The sequence below is a fragment of the Triturus cristatus genome, chromosome 5_1, assembly GCF_964204655.1.
Source record: "Triturus cristatus chromosome 5_1, aTriCri1.1, whole genome shotgun sequence".
NCBI classification, from domain to species: domain Eukaryota; kingdom Metazoa; phylum Chordata; class Amphibia; order Caudata; family Salamandridae; genus Triturus; species Triturus cristatus.
Window position 1 is genome coordinate 281,596,344 of NC_140587.1, and position 20,780 is coordinate 281,617,123.

Consider the following 20,780-nt stretch of genomic DNA (forward strand, 5'->3'; position numbering starts at 1 on the left):
TTTCAGGGAATAGGTGTGATACCAGAAAGGATGATCTGGGGGTCGTCACATCCCACCCTCATAAAGCATGTCATGTGTATGCACATCAAAAGAGAGGATACAAGTAATTAAGGGCCTGATTACGATGGTGGTGGGACTGCCACCGAAGGCCTGACAGTGGCAGTCCCACCTTCATCAAGCCCATTACTCCAAAAACCGCATTAGGATGCAGGTGGTCACAGCTCAGCTGTCGGGGGAAAGACCGCTGCGTCCGACAGGATCATGGATCCCATCAGGGCAGTGGTCTGACTCCTATTCCCTGCAAAGAGGGCGGTGCTTGCTCAGTTACCGCTGTAGGGATTAGGCTGTCCCTTTCTGCATGCCCTTTAATGGCGGTTTACCAGCCACGATAAGGCAGGCGCAAAGTGACTTTGAAGGCCTCGAGCAAGGCCCGCTTCGCCCCTGGGCCTCCACTATGGGGCCTAGGGGGAACCTATGGTGCCCCCTTAAACATCCCTGCATCATATGGCAAGTATCGCATAGTGCAGGGATGTTTTAAATGTGTACATTTAGTATTGCGGCGTGAGCTGCAGCCCGCAGGATGCTGTGAAGGCGGTTGCATTGTAATGTGGACAGCGGGACCGCCAACTTCTAGGCAGGCGGTCCTGCTTCCGCCACAGTGTCGGTCGAACGAGAGTCCAACTGGCATCGTAATCCGGCCCTAAGAGACAGGCATACAACAAAAAAAATCTGCAAAGGATTTTAACTAACAAAAACGAAACAAACAAATATGTGTAGGAAATTAGAATAAAAATGTCAGTGGGTGATGTGTTTTTTGTAATATTTTGAGGGCATTCGTAACATTCGGATTTATATGAAATATAAAATAAATAGCTACTGAACATAAGAGGTGTTGCTTCTTGATGTTGAGCTCAATACACCATGTTTTATTGCTCACTCAACTCGATGCATAAAATATGAATATGCACTTAAGTGGCCATGTATTCTAACACTGTGCCTTCTGCGGAGATCTGTGTATAACCTGTAAGACAAATGTTTCATTCCCAGCAATGGAAGTCAGCCTTTCATCTCTAGAATTTGTAAAGGTGTATCAAATTTATTTTTATGAGCACTTGCTACTTACAATCCTGAAAAAAGGCAAAATTGCTGCAACTAACTCTTCACAAACAGCATGTATTACAAGTCCTTTAAGTAAAAAAAAAAAGAAAAAAAGTTTCTCATAGATGTTAAGGCCAAAATGGGCCAGAATAGAACACCTAAAATATCACAAGTACTGGAACAAACCATTAATATGCTTTAAAAAACATACAGTTCTGTAACTCGTCTTGTGGGTTGTATGTTGCTACCTCAGTGTCCATTACATCAGGGGGTCACTACATAACTGCCAGTACACTGACAGTCACTACAGTGGTAGGGTAAGTTGTAAAAGTATTTTACAACTACATTGACAACACGACCCTTACCTTACAACTACATCAGCTTTTTTTGCATTGAAATATAATTATTGAATTCATTTATTTGCTAGCTCTCAACCATAATTATTAAATTATTTAACCAGAAGAAATAAAATAACATTAAATACGCTTTACTCTTAGACATAATGAATATACAATACATTAAAACCTATGCCTCTCAATTTTACATTGATTAATATCCATTACCTGGCACTGATACCAAGTCTATCTCTTTCTTTAAATTAAATTAAATATATTTGGCAATTCAATCTCAATTCGTTGTCCTTCTTTATTAAAAGTTAATTATATTTTTAAATAATTAAATGTTCTCATAAATCACTCAAATTAAATAATATATCATTGAATTCAGTATCCGTTACCTTAGTGCGTAATTAATTTACACTTATTTAGATTAAACTAATTACCCTTCATTAATTTTATCTAAAATAAGCAAATAAAATAATTATTCATTATCAAGTCTCATTAAAAAAAACTTGACTTACGGTCTTCTACATTACTGTTAATATAACTCTAAGGGCAGCCTTAACACTAACCCTATCCCTACAGTCATACATAGTAAATTACATTCAAATAAATAATTATCACTATCTCTTATTTTGAATTATATTATTTAAATTATATTAAATAGTTATTCATAGCTAAGGCTCCCAGTTTTCAATTTTTACTGATTTTTACAGATAAATACAGACAGAAAAACATCTTTTTTAAATTCATAAATATGAATTAAAAAGGAAAATAAGTTTTCTTTTGGATGATACACACTACTGCCATACATGAGTGCTAGATCAATAGCTGTGCAGATTGACAGGTAGGGAAATTTAAACGAAATAGATTTCCAAATGAAGTTTAAATAACTACAGCAATATAGCTGCTTACGTTGTTCTACAATGGAAATGGTTTCAAATGAATGTATTGTACTGTAAATGGCTAAAATCCATGGGACTTTCAAACATGAGTAAACATTTGTAATTAAATAAATGTGGAAAGATACCCATTGCAGCTTTCGTTTTTACATCAAGCACAACATAAATATGGATAAATACAGATAAAATGAGCAAAAAAATCATTATTGATAAATACAGAAGGAAATGTCAAAAAATAAATACTATAAAACTGGGAGCCCTAATTCTAACCCTGACATTTGATTATTTTAGTTGTTGTAATTATTAGCCCTTACCCTCAATTTATTAGTTAGTAACCTTGATGCAAACCTAATGCCACCCACAATTCGAAGCCTTAATTAGTTCATATTTAATTAGGTCATATAGTAATAAATATTTTTTAAATTAACTAAACCTCTTGATTAACCTATTGTATATTATTCAACGTTTATTTAAATACACAATCTTTATTTTAACCATTAGGTGAAATTATTCTTTAAAAAGATAAATCCTAATCATTCATCAATTAAATAATAATAAATTGTATTAAAATATACATGGAACATCATTTTAAACTCGGTAGAGTTGTCCTATACCGGTATGCCTGAATGTACATTAATTAGTTTGAATGTACAATCATTCAGCACAGTTTCTTGAGTTAAAAATACGCAAATGACGTGGTCCTCCTATTTGCTTCATTATGTAATGCCCATTTTGTTCTGGGCAAATAGTTTTACATGTGCATAACTTGTATTAGGTTTGTCAAGTCTGCTGATATTTAATGACATTTTGAGAAATGTGTGATTTCACGTTTTCTTGGTGGACTGGAGCAGTAATATGTATATATTAGTGTTTTGCAATCTCGTTTTATTTGTCACGTGGTGGTGATTATGGCGACATTTGTACTTGGCAAATAAACCCAGATGGCAAAACACTATTTTCTTGCAGTGCCGCGTTTTCTCACTTTGATGGAAGCGTATTGAACAAGGGGTCCACCCTTGACACCGACACCAGCTGTTCAAAGAGCAATCCAGAAGAAAAACAGCGGCACACCAGAGGACAGCACAATTATTGTGCATACAAACAGCCTTTTTCAAGTGTAAGACCTGTGCACCATTCCCTGTAGAAATACGGTAACTGAGTTCATGGTAAATGAAAAAATACTACAATTGTGCATGATACATACTTCTGAATGTCTTCCTTAGTTAATAAAGTTAGAACATTCAATTGGAGAAATTTAACTTTACGGGTGATGAGCATCTGTGAACAATGTATATCACTTGCTTTGTATCAAAAATTCATACATTATAATTCAAAATTATAAGCATAAAAGTGCCTGGTTACCACAGTGCGCTCTGTTTGTTCACGATCAAATTACGATAGTTTAACAATGCCGTCTCTGAATGTGAGTGAATTACAGGGGCATTAGTTATTACACACATCCATTTCTCCAACCTCCTACATATCACTGGCAAGTGAGCTGAACAGAGCATATATTCAGCATGGCGCATATGACAATTTTCGAATAGATACCATATGACCTTTCATCCAGGATACTCACCGGGGAAGAAGAGTAGCTCCTCCGACTGGGTCTATCCTTTTGCCTAACCAATGGCATGAACTATGTAGATACCCACATAGATCTCTTCCTGTATAGCCGTAAACTTTCGCTTATGAAAATATACAAAATGGCAGCAGGACCGAAAAAATCTAGAACTGGCCACTATGTATTGGGAGACTCCTCAGACTTTCGTGTGGAAGATGTAGATTTTATCTTGGATTTGCATCAACTGGAAGAGAATATCACTGTAATACTTAAATGGGACAAAGGCAAAAAGCTTATCCAACTTGGATTTTCACCTGATGCAGCATGCCACAGAGGACTAAAACCTAAATCAGTGTTTAACCGTAATGTCCCCCAGGATAATATCGAGGCTTTTAACATGATCATGATTCAAGAGATAAATAAACTAAGGGAACAATGTCAAAATATCAACAGGATAACCTGACGAAGCCACAGAGAAATGCCCTGGAGGCTCTCAGGAATGATCCCAGAATAATTGTGAAGCCATTGGACAAGGGTGGGAATGTGATTGCGATGGATCTGGAAGAGTATAACAACGAAGCCCTTAGACATTTAGGGGATACTAACTGTTATGAAGAAATCAGTTGGGGCACTTACAGGTCCTCTATTAACATTTATCATGATTTGTTGAAAGGCTGGTGGGATGTGGGTTTGCTGGATAGAGAGGAATATTACTTTCTGAAGACAGATAATCCACGGGTACCATGCTTTTATCGACTACCGAAAATCCAAAAACATCCCACTAGTCCACTAGTCCACCAGGAAGGCATAGAGTGTCCTCAAAAGAAGGGCTCCTGGAGAATACTTCCATTTTTCTAGATCTATTCTTATCCCCTTTTGTCACCAACCTAAGATGGTATTGCAGGGAAAGTACCGATTTCTTACTCCGTATTCACGATGTCAGGTGGGAAGAGAGCATACATTCTCTATATACACCTGCATCGATCAGCAGCAGGGTGTGGAAGCATGCATGTATTTTTTTCAAGGGAGACATATATCCATTTGGGAAAATACTACCATGCTGGAGAGAATTATGTTATATTGTCTTAATGAGAACATCTTCATCTTTGATAAAAACACTCTATCGACAGAAGTTCGGGAACGCGATGGGCACATGTTTTGCCCCCAGCCTAGCTAATCTTTTTCTGGGCTGGTGGAAGGAACAGGTGGTGTTGGTTGAAGAAAATGGAATGTATACCGAACACATCCCCATCTGGATCAGGTATATTGACGACCTGTTCCTGATATGGAATGGTCCCAAAGAATTGGCACTAGAATTCATCAAAAAATTGTAGAATAATCGACTCAAATTAAATTTTACACACAAGATCAGTAATTCATATTGTGAATTCCTTAATGTAGCCATCAACATTGAAAACAAACAGATCATTAAGACTCTTTTTAGAAAAGAAACGGCAGGCAATACTTTGCTGCATGCCAACAGTAACCATCCAATGCCACTACGCAATAGCATTTCCTATGGTGAGTTCCTTAGGGCCTGCAGAAACTGCAGCTCCGAGGAGGGCTACAGGAAGGAGCAAAAGCTCATGGAAGAGAGATTTGCACAATGTGGATATAACAAGAAAGTGACACCTGCAGCTGTTAAGAAAGTGCGAGGGATTTCTCGGAATGAGGTGTTATTCCGCCCCAAGAATAATAAAACTAAAGAAAACATGGTTCCCAGAATGAGCTCTACATTTAACACACAATCTAATGCTGTAAAGAGGTGTATGAAATGTTATTGGAGTCTATTGGAAACAGATCCGGTAATTGGCAGCAGTATTGGCAAAACACCTAAATAACGTACAGAAAATCTAAATCTCTCAGGGATCACTTACTCCATTGTCATCAAAATAAACCAGTTGCTAACACATGGCTAGGAACATCTAAAGGCTTTGTAAAATGCGGGGCATGCAAAGCATGCAGATACAGTAAAAGCAGGAGCAAGTGCAGAGTACACTTGAGGAAGACCAAACAGATAAAGAAATTTAGATTTTTCACAGCCTGCTGGGCAGAAAATCTGGATTTTATTAAGGACACGGAGGCTAATATTATGCAAATCTCCTTTATTGCCACAGCTCAGCAGCAACAATTGAAGAACATAGAACTTCAATGAACATTCTAATGAAGTACAAAGTCCCTTCATGACCAGCCATCTTCCTTCTTTGTTAAAACTGCGACGAAAGATCAACACAAAGAAACAGGAATACGACTGAAGATAGTTTTCTGAAGAGTCGTCCGAAGGAAAGAAGTTTTTCATTCTGAAAGAAAAGAATAACATTTCATAATTTTTAATCCACATAGGGAGGGATAAATGAGTAGTGGTGGGATAATATTAGCCTCCGTGTCCTTAATAAAATCCAGATTTTCTGCCCAGCCGGCAGTGAAAATCTAAATTTTATGGCACGACACGGAGGCCATATTATGCAAGTTTAAAGTGCGTTAAGAACATTATCAATCGCATTAGGGATTGGTCTAAAATAACAAGCCTTAAATACACTATCACTTGACCAGTCTGCTGCCCTAAGGATATCTTGAAGTCCTCCTCCCAGACAAAATGCCTTGGAAGCCGAAGCACCTCTAAGGGAGTGGGCTCCAAAAACAGATATATCCACTCCGCTTTCATGCATAACATCTTTCACCCATCTTGCTAGGGTTGGAGAAGAAACTCCTTTATGAGGGTATCTATAGGAAATGAGTAGTTGGCATTAATTCATTCTCAGATATTCCGTTCTTTTCTCGTACTCTTTCAGACACCTAACTACGCAGAGTCTTTCCTTCTGGGGAAAAAAGGGATAAAAGATAGAGGAAGACATATTCTTGGTTCTCTTCTTGAGGTAAAAGCAAACTCCTTAAGGTTGGAAGGCCCTGCTAGAAATATCTAACGCTTTAACGTCCAAGGTTCTTCTAAAAGATACTAGACATAGTAAAACGGTAAGTTTGTATGAGATTCGTTTAAGAGAGAGAGAAGAATTCTCTCCCCAAGAAGATAGAGTTCTAAGTATAAGAGTAACATCCCACATGGCAGTGTATTTAGCAGAAGGAGGGTTGAGAATTCTCATACTTCTCATTATTTTCTTAGTTAATAAGCTTTGTCCAACGGAGATTCCGTGAATTAAAGAATGGACAGCAGAAATCGCAGATCTGTAAACATTAACGGTTCTATAAGATAAACCAGATGTAAAGAGATCTGAAAGGTAGTTGACAACATGAACTAAATCAGTTGAAACGGGATAGTAACGTCGTTGAAGGCACCAGCGAACCCATTTGTTCCATGCCAGTCGATAAGCTTTCCTTGTACCGGGTGCCCACGACTCAGTAATTAGTGTGAAAGCATTTGACGAAAGCCCTGGGATTCGCCACTGTCTCCTGAAATCTTTCATGCCGTCAGCACCAGAAGACCCTGCTCTACCAGGGGATGAGTGTCTCTCTCTGGACCTAGGAATACCTCTCTGAAAGAAGGGATCAGGATGGGAAAGTCTATACTCATATCTAGAATTATCGGGAACCATGCCTGAGATTTCCAGAGTGGTGTTATCACCATCATGTTCTCTCTGTAACGTTGAGCATGAAGAAGTAGATGGGAAAGCAGTGCAAAAGGCGGGAAGGCCTAAGGGTCCAGACCCCTCCAATCTTGGAGGAAGGCGTCCACTTTCTGAGCCTGAGGGTCCGGTCTCCAACTGAAGAAATTCTTCAATTGAGTATTCAGATGGTCTGCAAACAGGTCTGTCCGGAAGGGACCCCATTTGGACTGGATGGTTAAGAAAATCTGTCTGTCTAGTCTCCAGTTGCTGGAGTCCTTGAAATTCCTTGAGAACCAGTCTGCTACACCATTGTTCAACCCAGGAATGTTCCTAACTACAACCGATATTCCTTTGTTCAAACAGTAGTTCCAGAAACCTTTCGCTAGGTCCGATAAACCCTTGGAGTGGGGACTCCCTAGTTTGCTGACATATCGTACTGCGGAGACATTGTCCATCAGTAACGTTACACAGCATTTCGCAGAATTCTGGGTGAAACTACGAATCGCAAATTAACCTGCTAATAATTCTAAGAAGTTGATATGCAACCTCTTCTCTTGATGACTCCAACGACCCCCTGTTGATGAGTTCCCACATCTGGCTTCCCATCCTTCCAAACTCGTGTCTGACTCTATTATTAGATCCGGTTCCTCCCCAAAAATGGCTCTGTCATTCCATGCCTCTACATTCTTCAACCACCAGAGGATTTCAGTTCTCGAATCCTGGTTGAGGGAGATTAGATGGGAGTAGGAGTGAGTCGATGTCAAGGATCTGGCTTTCAGTCTCTGAAGTGCTCGATAGTGTAATGGACCTGGGAAGATTGCTTGAATTGTAGATGAAAGAAGGCCCAGGATCCTTGCTAGGATACTTAAGGGGAAGGACTCTAGTGTGAGTAACTTTCTGAGTTCCTTCCTCACTTTCCTTACTTTCTCTGTCGGGAGACTCAATTCTGCCTTCACGGTGTCTACTAGTTAACCCAGAAACTGTGTCTGTTGACTTGGGATTACACAAGATTTCTTTGTGTTTATAATGAAGCCCAGATGTTGTAAGAGGTGAATTGTAAGGTCTGTGTGATAAGATACGGTCTCTTTTGATTGTGCCATTATGAGGATGTCGTCAAGGTATATGATCATTCTGACTCCCCTCTGTCTGAGCCAGGCGGTGACAGGTCGGAGTACCTTGGTGAAGCACCAAGGGGCAGATGATAGCCCAAAGGGGAGATTGCAAAACTGGAATAGTTTCCCTTCCCAGGTGAATTGAAGGAACTTCTGGTGAGGTCCCCAGATAGGGATTGTTAGATAAGCGTCTTTTAGATCTAGTCTAGTTAACCAGTCCCCCTTCCGTAAAAGGTCCCTTAGGTGGTGTATCCCTTCCATTTTGAAGCGTTGATATACTACCCACTAGTTTAAATCTTTTAAGTTTATGACTGGTCTCTGTTCCTTGTTTTTCTTTTCTACTAAAAAGATATTTCTGAGAAAACCTAGGTAATTGCCTTCGACAATGGCACCTTTCTTTAATAAGTCTTGCAGCTCTTGGGAGACCAGAGGTCTGTCCTTGTGAGAGAGGGAAATATCCCTCGGATGTTTTGTTTGGAAAGGGGTATCGGTGAAATCTATCTTGTAACCTCTCACTGTGTCTAAGACCCAAGGGTCTTTGGTTACTAGGTTCCAATTCCCTGCAAATTGACGTAATCTCCATCCCACCTTTGGAGGGGTATCAGAAAGGTCTCTCAAGATTCCTGCCTGATGAGAAGGAGCGTTGTCTTCTTTCACCTCTGAAGAGATGTCCGCGGCTTCTTTGCCTCTGGGGATAGAACAGTTGAGCCTCGAAGTTGCTTGTTATATCTTCCGCCACGGGACATGAAGGGTCTTGAATTGGAATTTCCTCGGCCAGGGAAACAACCCCGTATTCTCATGGCCCGGGTGAAAACCCGATCTTGAAATACCTTCTTAATATCCTTTTGGGATTTTTGAATAGAGTTAAAAGCACCAACGTACTTAGACATGTCTTTAAGGAAGTCCTCACCAAAGAGGAAGCCTTGAGAGTTAGGGCATGGATCGTTTTTAGCCAATTCGATACGTTTGGGGTCTATTTTGAATAAAACTCCCTTCCTTCTCTCTGTGGAGAGAGCAGTGTTTGCATTTCCGATAAGGCATATGGCCCGTTGGACCCATTCCCTGAGTTCTTTGGGATCGACTGGGGAGTCTCCCAGATAGGCCGATTCGGCCATTTTAAATATTTTTGTAAGGGGGCCAATGGTGTCAAGAAGGCGATCTTGGCATGATTTTAGTCCCTTATCTATGCCCTTTCTCTGGTCCCTGGATATCTTAGCTATAAAGGCCACAACTTTGGGGTCTAGTTCTGGCGTTGCAGCTATTTTATTGGGGAGGGAAGGTCTCGGGCATTCAAACGTAATCTGGACCTGACCTCTTGAGGGATTTCCTTCCTCAGCCAGAAGGTGAGGTAGTCCGGCACGTGTTGGGAAGGGGTCCATTCCGGGGATAAGGGGTGTTTTATTAGTAAGAGGTCAAACATCAATTCACCAAATGGGTCCAAAAGTCCCATGTTAGGTTGTGAGGCCTTTGAAGCCTCTTCGGAGCTTCCCGTCCCCCTTGGTGCCTCTTCCACGTCAGTGTTAAAACCAGAGGAACATGAGAGGTCAAATTCTGCGTCGGAGTTGACCTCGTTATCAATATTAATGGGAAGCTCAGGGCCTACATCATGCCCACATAGGGTGCCCGTGGCACCAGTCTTATCACTGTCTTGAGAGCGTGAAGGAGGAGCGGAGGTTTTGGGCCTTTTGGTGGCTATTCTTTGTTTGTCTCCAAGCATCCTCTTTTTAGGAGCCTTAACTGCTCCTTCATTCTGGGTACTAGTGGAAGGGCGGGGGGGTCACGAGAGAGAAAGATTCTAATTTTTCATTAATTTTATCGTCAATTGAGCCAAGTACCTTCTCAACAGCTTTATTGATTAGTTCCTCTAGTCTGTCATCCATATTCATATGCGGGGCAGACATTATAGATGGATTATGTAATTTAAGTAATTTAGTATAGGGTCAGGTTTAAGGTTTACCCCCCCCTTTTTTTTTTAATGTTGGATGAAGATGATTTGTTGAAAAAACGAGTTTAGCCCAAACTAATAAAATGGATGCCTATAGAAAGAAAACAGAGGTGTCCCACACAGCTAAAATGGCCACCACGCACACAGTAGCGAGCGGCTGTATTTTCCTCTAAGCCGGCCTGCCTCAGATGTGAGTAAAGGCGTTGAGGAGGCCGGGGAGGAAAGAAGACGCTAAATTCCGGTGCTGGAGTCTTAGCCAGTCTAGTGATCCAGCAACGATGCATTGTGTGTGAGAGAGAGCCGGTAAGGGTGCAGTGAGCGGGAGTATGCGCGAGATGTGTTTTTGAATAAATGCAGCGCACGCGAGCCTGCCCATTAAAAGGAAGTGAATACGTGTTGAAAATGAGTAGTTCCGGTCCAGAATGGGACCGGAGGGGAAAAATAAGAGTTCAGGAAAGTGGGGGAAAAAAAGCCCCAGGGGAGAAAGTGAAAGGGCATTAGGGTAAGCCCAATCAAGAGATATGCAATATGCAGGGTATTTGAGTAAACCTAATTTAAGGTACAGAGCATAGGCACACAGGCATAAACAACAGTCCAATCAAGTAAGTATTACAAACACATTAAAAAGTCATGTCTATAAAGGACAAGCTGAGAGCAGTACTTATCTTTCTGAGCAGCAGCAACAAAAAAGGAAGATGGCTGGTCACGAAGGGACTTTATACTTCATTAGAATGTTCATTGAAGTTCTCAATTGCTGCTGCTGAGCTGTGGCAATTAAGCAGATTTGCATAATATGGCCTCAGTGTCGTGCCATAAAATTCATATCCTGCACTAGTGACTATGTTATATATGCTTTAGAGTGCCCTTGTGGACTCAGGGATTGTAGTACAAAATTGCAATTGAAGACCAGGCTCTTGCAACATATGAGAGCGGTCACCAATGTAGATCTAAGCTATCCTGTAGATAGATATTTCCAAGAGAAACACCAAAGCAACAGCAAACTTATAGAATTCTTTGGAATAGATCGAATTCTGCAACAGCCCAGAGGTAGGGACAGAAAGTATTGCGTATCACTGAATCCCGATATATATTCGAGCTTAACACCAAAACTCCACTGGGACTAAAGAGTGGAGAAGAGTTAGCAACTCATATAGGGCAGGGCTGATTCATGACCTTGCAATGTAACCTTTCTGACAGTCTTGATTTATTTATGTTGTGTGGTCAGCTTTGCTGTTTTATTCACTTTCACTTTTATGGGGGAGAGTACAGTAGTCAGGGCTGAAAGTATAGTGTGACCGATGGCAATACGGGCCAGTATATCCATTTATTAGTAGATCATCTCTATATATCATATCCCGTATTATTGGATTTATATGATAAGTCTAGTTTAAACCCCCCCCCAAATTATCACTAATTTGGTTAATTTTCACATCTCTTGTTTTCGTTCATTTAACACACATTGTTGTGAGCCCGACCCTTTATTTACATACAGGTTTTTCTGAGTAAGTGGGATTGGTGATACATGCATCTTGTATACAACTTTGGCTGCCAGCTGCTCTATCATTATCAAAGTATACACAATCATGTATTTAAGTAACCATGGTTCATATAGGGTACATTACCCAAGAATGTATGATGTAGTTTACTTGGAATTGATTTCCAGCATACAGTCTATTCATATTATCAAGCATATATCGTGCACGTGAATTACCAGACTGACATTGGGTACATTAACCTAGATTGCATGTTGTAGGTCATATGGTATCTATTTGAAAATTGTGATATGCGCTATGCTGAATACATGCTCTGTTCAGCTCACTTGCCAGTGATATGTAGGCGGTTGGAGAATGGATGTGTGTAATAACTAATGCCCCTGAATTTCACTCACATTCAGAGACGGCATTGTTAAACTATCGAAATTTGATTGTGAACAAACTGTGGTAAACAGGCACTTTTATGCTTATAATTTTGAATTATAATGTATGAATATTCGATACAAAGCACGTTATATGCATTGTTCACTGATGCTCATCATGAGTAAAGTTGCATTTCTCCAAATGAATGTTCTAACTTTATTAACTAAGGAAGACATTCGGAAGTATGTATCACGCACAATTGTAGTATTTTTTCACTTACCATGAACTCAGTTACTGTATTTCTACAGGGAATGGCGCCCCGGTCGTACACTTGAAAAAGGCTTTGCTGAAACACGTTGTTTGTGTGCACATTAAAATAATTGTGCTGTCCTCTGGTGTGCCGCTGTTTTTCTTCTGGATTGCTCTTCGCACACCTGGTGTCGGTGTCAAGGGTGGACCCCTTGTTCAATACACTTCCACCAAAATGAGAAACCGCAGCACTCTTTAAAATAGTGTTTTGCCATCTAAGTTTATTTGCCAAGTACAAATGTCGCCATAACCATCACCAAGTGGCAAATAAAACCAGATGGCAAAACACTAATATGTACATATTACTGCTCTTCTGGATTGCCTGTAAGAATTCCTTTTGATATAATTATAGCAGTCGCCGCTGCTAGCACCGGTATCGTAGGAGGTTGATCGGCAAGTGCTGCAGTTCTTGGATATATATTATCTACTGGCGGTTGCCAGTAGGTAGTTATAGTTAGGACCTATTTTCCATAGGAAATCCGCAACATTCTATTCCCAATAAGTCTGGCGCTGGTTGACGTATCTTCGCAAAATTTTCCAAACTTTTGGCCAGCTCCGGTCCTCCTATCCTGAAAGTTTTGGGGTGATTCATCAAGCGGAGCTGAGAAAAAAGGGGAGTCCCAAAACGCGTTTTCCCCATGCAATTTCCCATAGGACCTTTAGACGCAGCTACAGCCCGAACTGCTGAACGGAATTACACCAAATTTGGCAAAAAGGTAGTCCTCAGTTCAGACTCGTGCCTTTTGCTTAAATGGTGTAAATCCGTTCAGTAGTTCCTGAGAAAATTACAGTTAAAAGTACATATATATCTATGGCCTCGGAGGATCCGCACACCCTAAGCGCACCCTCTGCGAACCGTGCGCACACCCTCCCGATCACGCGCTGAATGCTAATTGGCTGTCAAGTGTCTGTCAACATTCGAAACCAGGAACTGTTGGCAGCCATCTTGTGCCTCGGTAGAAGCGAGGCTGAAGAAGTAAGGGAAATAAGTGTGTGAAAGATATAAAGGGGGCAGGGTAGAAATACTGTGACCCTCTAGAGTTGCTTAGGGGGCCCCAGAAGGACTCCCAGGGCCCCCTTTTTTTTTTAAACGGCAAAGTGCACGCAGGGTGTGCGGATCTGGCCGTAAAAAAAAAAAAAGCAGTGCGGGCTTTCGCGCTTCCTTTATAATTAGCACCCGGGGTGCCAAATCCCGGGGGCAAAATGAGTAAAAATTAATGGGGGGCCCAGGGGGGAACCCCAGCGCCGGGGACCGCTACCCCCCGGAGCTAGAAAATAAATAGGGTGGGGGAGCTGAACGGCCCCCCCCGGGGACCACCACCTCCTGGGGCTTTATTTATTGAGGGAGGGGGGCTGCGTGGCCCCCCTCCTGGAGCCTTCGAGGGCCCTGGGGACCGCCACCCCCCAGGGCCGGCTCCTGCAGTGTCCTGGGGTGCCCACCCCCAGGACACTGTTGTTTGCTATGAGAGGGCGGGAGTCCCCTTCACGTACTTCGTACGTGTCGCGTATGGGCTTGGAGTCGCGTACCGGTCGCATAGCAATCGCGCACGAAAATACGTACCCAACGCATACCATACGCAGATCCTACACAATCGTAAAATGGCGACTACATTCCGCGCAGGGTTTGAGAAAGGTGCGCATAGGGTGCACAAATCCCAAAAAAAAAAAATTTAGAAAATATTAAAAATATAGTTTAAAAAAATATTTAAAAAATATATAAAATAGTTTTCTAAAATGTACAATTTTTTTTAAAGTCGTGATAAACAAAGAATATTTTTTAATTTTTAAAAGATTTTTAAAAAATGGTGAAAAACAATATTAAAAAAAACATAATTAAAGGCATTGATACACTGAAATATAAAGATTTAGAAATCCTATGAAAATCATTAAACATCATAGCTTTAGAGATAAGTTATAGATAGGATTTAGCATTTAAAAAACCTTTGAAATTCACTTAAAAAACCATAGGTTTCAGGCACGTTATAGTTAGGAATTAGCATTTAAAAAACCTTAGAAATTCACTGAAAAAACATAGGTTTCAGGGGCGTTATAGTTAGCTGGACATTTCTCTCGTACAAAACCCTAGAAATGCCCCCGTTATAGTTAGTTCAGCTAACTATAACCCGCGCCCCCGCAATGCACTGCTGATGACGTCACATATTACAGCACTCATGACATGGTCAGTGACATCACTGATGACATCTCAAGACATAGTACAATTAAAAAAAATCTTAATATGCCTTTTAGTAATAACCGCAGCTGACATTCTATCTTTATTGTTTTTTAAGGATTATATACAGTCTAAATCTTAACATAAACTATGCCTGAACTGTTCTCCCAAGCTAATCTGGAGAGTCAAGGAGCCTTTGGATGGCAGTTTTTCCGCCATCGGCCAGGTATCCTGAGCAGGAGAGAACATATGCAGCCTCACTTTTAATGCTGCTAAATGGCCCCTAATACTCAGGGATCTATAAAGGGGGGGGGGGGGGGGGTGGAGAGAGAGAGAGAGAGAAAGAGAGAGAGAGAGGGAGAGAGACTTGGAAAAACATAGACTGAAAATACACAGCAAGAGAGGGAGAGAGACAGGCAAAGAGGGGTGGATCAGAAAGAAAGACAGGAATTTAAAGAACGGTGGAGAGGTGAATGAGACAAAAAGAGTGACAAGCTTAGATAGAGGGAAAGATAAACAATCCTTGCCAAAGCCAATCAATTGTGCTGTGGAAACATAAAGTGGGTGATACAATCAGTGCCAAACCAGGCATATTAAAAGCATAGGAAATATTTGTACACTTTCGCGATACCACTGTGTGGTGTGATGCAATGTGGATTGCATCATCAGGTCGTGGCAACCCCTAAGACAAAGCAATGCAGCGGCAAACTTACAGCTATAGAAAACAAAGCATCAATTGTTACCGTAAACGACGGGTGGATCTAGCTGAGCAGGAGCTGAGCACTGCCCTATTTGATCGCAAGCCGTGAGGGGAACGGCCGTCTAGGGTGCCTACCTGCTAACCATCGGAAAATATCCCGAAATCACCATCATTCACGCCGCCGTGAGGGGAAAGGCCGGAGCAAACCACACATCCCAGCAGCCCCGCAGCGCGTGCCTATGACACCAGCAGGCAGCGCCGGGGGCCTTTAAAGCTGCTTAATCCACACCGCAGCGCGGGACGCGCCCGGGCAAAGCCCGGGCCAAGGGCGGGCCCGTCCTTGCCAGTCAGTGCCAGGAAGAGGCAGGGCAGGGCCTGTCCGCTAAGCAGTTGGGTGAGGCTGCGGTTTCTGATTCATGCCAAGTTGGGCGGTGTAGCCAAGGCACCTTTGGTGTGTTTACCCATTACCCTCCATTGTAGTATTTGTTGTTGATTATCGTCACTGGTTGTTGAGTTGGCATTTGGGGAAGGTGGGCTGCTTTCTTGTGGGGTGGCCGTTGGATTTGCTATAATATGACCAAGAGGAGGGCTGTTGATAAGGTGGGGGGGACACTAGATGATTACTTAATCAGGGCAGAGTCGGCATTGAATCTCGAGAACCAAGCCGTGGAACGTACTCTCTTTGGATCCCGCTTGTTCATTACCATGCGCCCAGATACAGGAAGACCCACTCCCTTCTAGCATTCCTTGTACTGTTGTTGCTAGCACTACTACCCCCCCTATGCTTACCTCTCCTACTTCAGGGTTGATGGTTACGCCCCAGGGTCGTGGGAGTACCTTGAGCTCTCCCAGGGTTACAACAAGAGGGAGGTTGGCTCATATTGGGAATAAGAAAGAGGCACCCAGCAAAAAAAGGAAAGGCCAAGGTTCTAGCAAGCTATCTGCCATGCTGCTCCAACCTGAGGTCAGAGGGACATCCGCAAAAGGGAAGAGTCTTGATTCTAAGACCAATACTTTGACTCAGGCTACGATCCAGCCTCTCTTGGATTCCTTAATGGCTAGTCTTAAGGACCATTTAGCTGGCCTTTTAGAACCTGTCTTACATAGATTGGATGTAGTGGCTGGAAGGTTGGCTATGTTAGAAGCTAGACTTATTGGTGACAAGATCTCAGCCACAGGGCCTGCGTTACAGTCAAATGGGGTGATGTCCATCGGTCCGACCAATGAGGTCTGTAATGTTAGACTGACTAAGCCTCAGGGGGTCTTGCCAGTTATCCCTCCTATAGGGGGAAGTGAAGGATCACAACCCTGGTTCGGAAGTGGCTACAGTTAGGGGTACCAATTATTGCGACGAGCAAAGTCGCCCCCGATGGGTAATAGGGCTGGTAATGAGGAGGGGGTAGTTGGGGGTCTTAATTCTCTTCACAATTTACACCTCCCACCCCAAGCTACTCCCTACTCCATAGTCTTGGCTAATGTTCCACCTCTTATAGACGGGAACTATGAACACTGGTCAAACCTCAAGAACAAATCCCTGCATTATTTGGGTACTAAAGTTGGGAATAGCAGGGTTTTGTTAGATGATTTTAAAATGGTGAGGCGCATTAACTGGATTGGCCAGTCTTATAAGACTCTACCAGGTGATTGTGTGGTGTTGAGCTTTAGGTCCCCGTCATTAGTCGAATATATATTAGATGTTGCTTCCCATCAACCTTCAGTATCCAACTCGATTAAAATTCTCCCACTAGGCTTCTTTTATAAGCCAGGGTGTATTCAAAATACGGGGGATAGTCGTGCCTTTTCGAGTCTCCCAGCTAGGTTTAACCAGCCCATTTTGACCTCTAATCGCTTTGATATTCTTTCAACATTGGAGGAAAATGATTACCTATATTTTTTAACATGTCCAGTCGCTATTATTGGCTTTGCTAATGTTTGCAGAATTTAAAAGTCTCTGGCATTGGCAAAGCGAATAGCAGCAACGGCTATCGAGGGGGGAGGGGGACCGGATAGTGCAGCAGGGCAACATCCAGGGCATCATTAAGGATGCCATCAATTACCTGGCATGCTTCTGACAAGAATCGGCAGGAAGAGTGACTGTGTGATTCGAGGTGAACCTACTCAAAAGCAAGACATTCACTCCTGTGGAGTAGTAAACAACTAATGAACGAAAATAAGTAGTTCCATTATGTCAGTAGTGGAAAGATACACTCAAGCCAATCAAACTCAAGGGTAAACAATATGTGCACCAGGAGAGGGAAAATAACAGAATAGGCAAGAAAGGAACTAATGAATATCAGGGAGCTGAGATAGGCAAAAAATATATCAAATCATGCGCAATTGCTTACTCTCCAATACTGTATGCAATGCTGTCTGTAACAAACAGCTGGAGCTGTCTGTATCAAGACTACAAAAAGGTGGGGGGAGAAAAAATATAGAGGAGGGGAGAGAGAGGGAAGAACAGAGAGTAGGAGAGGGGAAATGGATAGAGGGTCAGAAAGCAGACCAGCATATACTTGCTGTCTTAATACCAATGCTTCTGTATACATATATGCCTTCATTTGCACTGATATAGTATATAACCACGTTTTATTGTCGATCTTTTATTAACCTGAGGTGTTTAGTGGCATTAATAGGCATGCCACATTTCAAGTTCTCTTAGGCCCAGAAGCTATTTTATTTAGTGTTGTAAAGTACGCCTTTATTGCATTTTATAGTAAAGCTATTATTGCTTCAAATAATGGCAATCATAAGCGTGATTTTCAGAAACAGCTGAATTCGTAAAGAACTGAATTCAGAAAGAATTGATTTTGGCAGCATGTTCATGTATCTTCATCTGCCATTCTAATACTTCTTGCTTGGGTCTGCTACCCCGTAATGGTGTATTGTTCATCGAGATATTGTTGAGTGAGATGAAAACGGAGCCAGAATGTGTCTGGCGGTGTGGGTGGGGTTGGATGTGTGCTGGGGGAGTCCGAGGTTTCCAAGGCTTTCGAGAAGCTAGAGTCAGTGAGGTCATCTAGGAGAAAGCTGTTGTCTCTTAGGTAGATGTAGGCACTCGAGTCGCTGACTAGTGGAGCGACGAACTCCGTGATGTTGGTGAAAATGGCATGGGGTCCTGGGGGGCTGCAGACCAGGGTGAAGTTGGCTGTGATATGCAGCTTGAACGCGAGGTGCTCCATGTAGTTGGTTGTGGTTTCTGCAGAGGTGAGATGGTGTCCTTGAAGACGATGGTAATTCCTTCCTAATCCTGTGTTAGCGGTCTTGTCTGATGACCGTGTATCTGGCGGGATGGCTGTGGCGACACCGATTGCCGAAGTTGGGGTCAGTCTCTGTGGGGAAAAAGAGTTTGGAGCGAGTAGTCCAGCAGGTCCCAAACCTCCAGGGCATGTTTATTGAGTGAGCGGGTGTTGAGGAGCATGCATGAGAGTGAGTATGGGCTGGTTTGAGTCTAGTTGAGCAGGTGGTGTGCTGGGCGCTGTTGGTGTGGCCATGGTGGGTGCTGGAGTGCTGAGCGTGGGTGTAGGGGTGCAAGTAAAGTGGCAGGAGATAAAGGTGAACCTCATGTTGAATGCTGTGGAGCGGCAGCAGTGCGGAAAACATTGGCTGGGATTGAGGTTTGGAAAGTGCATCGTGGGCCGTGGTGGGTGAGAGAGGACCAGGGTTCCTGGCACTGAGCACAGTCCAGACACGGATGTGCTTGCCTTTAGCACGGCAGCAGTGTATCAGCTCTACGTCCACCATCAGGTAGGTCCTGGAAGGGGGGGGGAGAGCGCAGGGCGCTGAGAAGTGCGGCTGGGAGTGGTGCACGAAAGAATGGGGGGAAAGGGCGAGGAGCCAAAAAGGGTGGGAAAGGGGACAGAAGCAGGAGACAACCGGCACTAAGAGCTGAACAGTGGCGGAAACAAGGGCACAAACAAGAGTAAACAAACATCAGTGGTGAAACAAGGGAACCAACAAGAGAAATAGCAGGGAAAAAATAGTGGTAAAACAAGGGCACACACAAGAGAAAAAGCAGTGAAAAAACGTCGGTGAAACAGGGCACAAACAAGAGAAAGAGCAGTGAAAGACAAGGGCACAAAATGAGAGAAAAGCAGTGGTGAAGGAGAGCACAAAAAACAGCAGTTGCAAAAGACAGGGCACATAAGAGAAAGCTGTGGCAAGAGAGAGAGCAAACAAGAGAGAGGGGAGCGAGGTGGGAGCTTCAAGGCACTGAAGGTGTGACTTAAAAAAACAAACTTACCTGCAGTAGCAGCTGGTGTGCAGGCGGAATGGCGGGGCTGAGGATGACGAAGAAAACAGAAAAACTGGGAAAAAAAGAAGGTACCTGCCGCCTGCCATTCTTCTGCTCAGAGCCTTCTTTGCAGCACAGTCTCTCCTGCAGCTGCTCTTATGCTTGAAAGCAGTGTCAGGATTGGCCTGAGTGCCCTGAATTTGCCCTCAAAGAGAGACTGGGAGCCTGCACTTGCGGTCTCCAACTCGGCAACGCAGCTCAGGTTGAAGCCAGCTCAGTGTGCATGTCGGTTTGGCCATCCTAAAATATAAAAATATAACAGACCTGTGTTGTTATGGTTTTATTTTTCACGTTTGAGGCTGGCAGGCTGGGCGACACTCCTCTGCAATAGAGGAGGAGCCACCACTGCTTACCTGCGGCAAGAGGTCACAGTTAAGTTCTGGGACGGCGGCTACCTCTGTACACCTGCTTAATCATGGGTAATGGCAGTGAAACCTCGGGTATACGGTGTAGGGATAGGGTGACCAGGCGTCCTGGCTTTGCCGGGACACTCCCGGCTTTTCACCAGATGCCCCGGCAGATTTAGGGAAATTTTGCTCATGTCCCGGTTTAGGCTTTAAAATTCTGATCACCCTATGTAGAGAAGACAAAAGAAATAGAGTGCCTGTGGAAGGTTACCATACTTCTGTTGCCTGATGGCTCCCTGTCAGCCTGACACTTTTCCAAATCAATGACTTCCTTTTAAAATGTGTGTTTATCAGGATCTTCGTTCAATTTGCTCACTTGAACCAAGCCACAACTACCAGAATGCAATAATGTGTTGAATTATAGACAAGGACCAGTTATTGGAGTAATTAGACCAGTCTCACCTTTGAATCAAGGCACTGATATATAGGGGGCACAGATGACTCCATGCCATCAGTACACAACTTTTCCAGTTCTCGGTCATATCAGTGCAGTCTGAATGTCGTAGTCTCAGTTAATTTTAATTG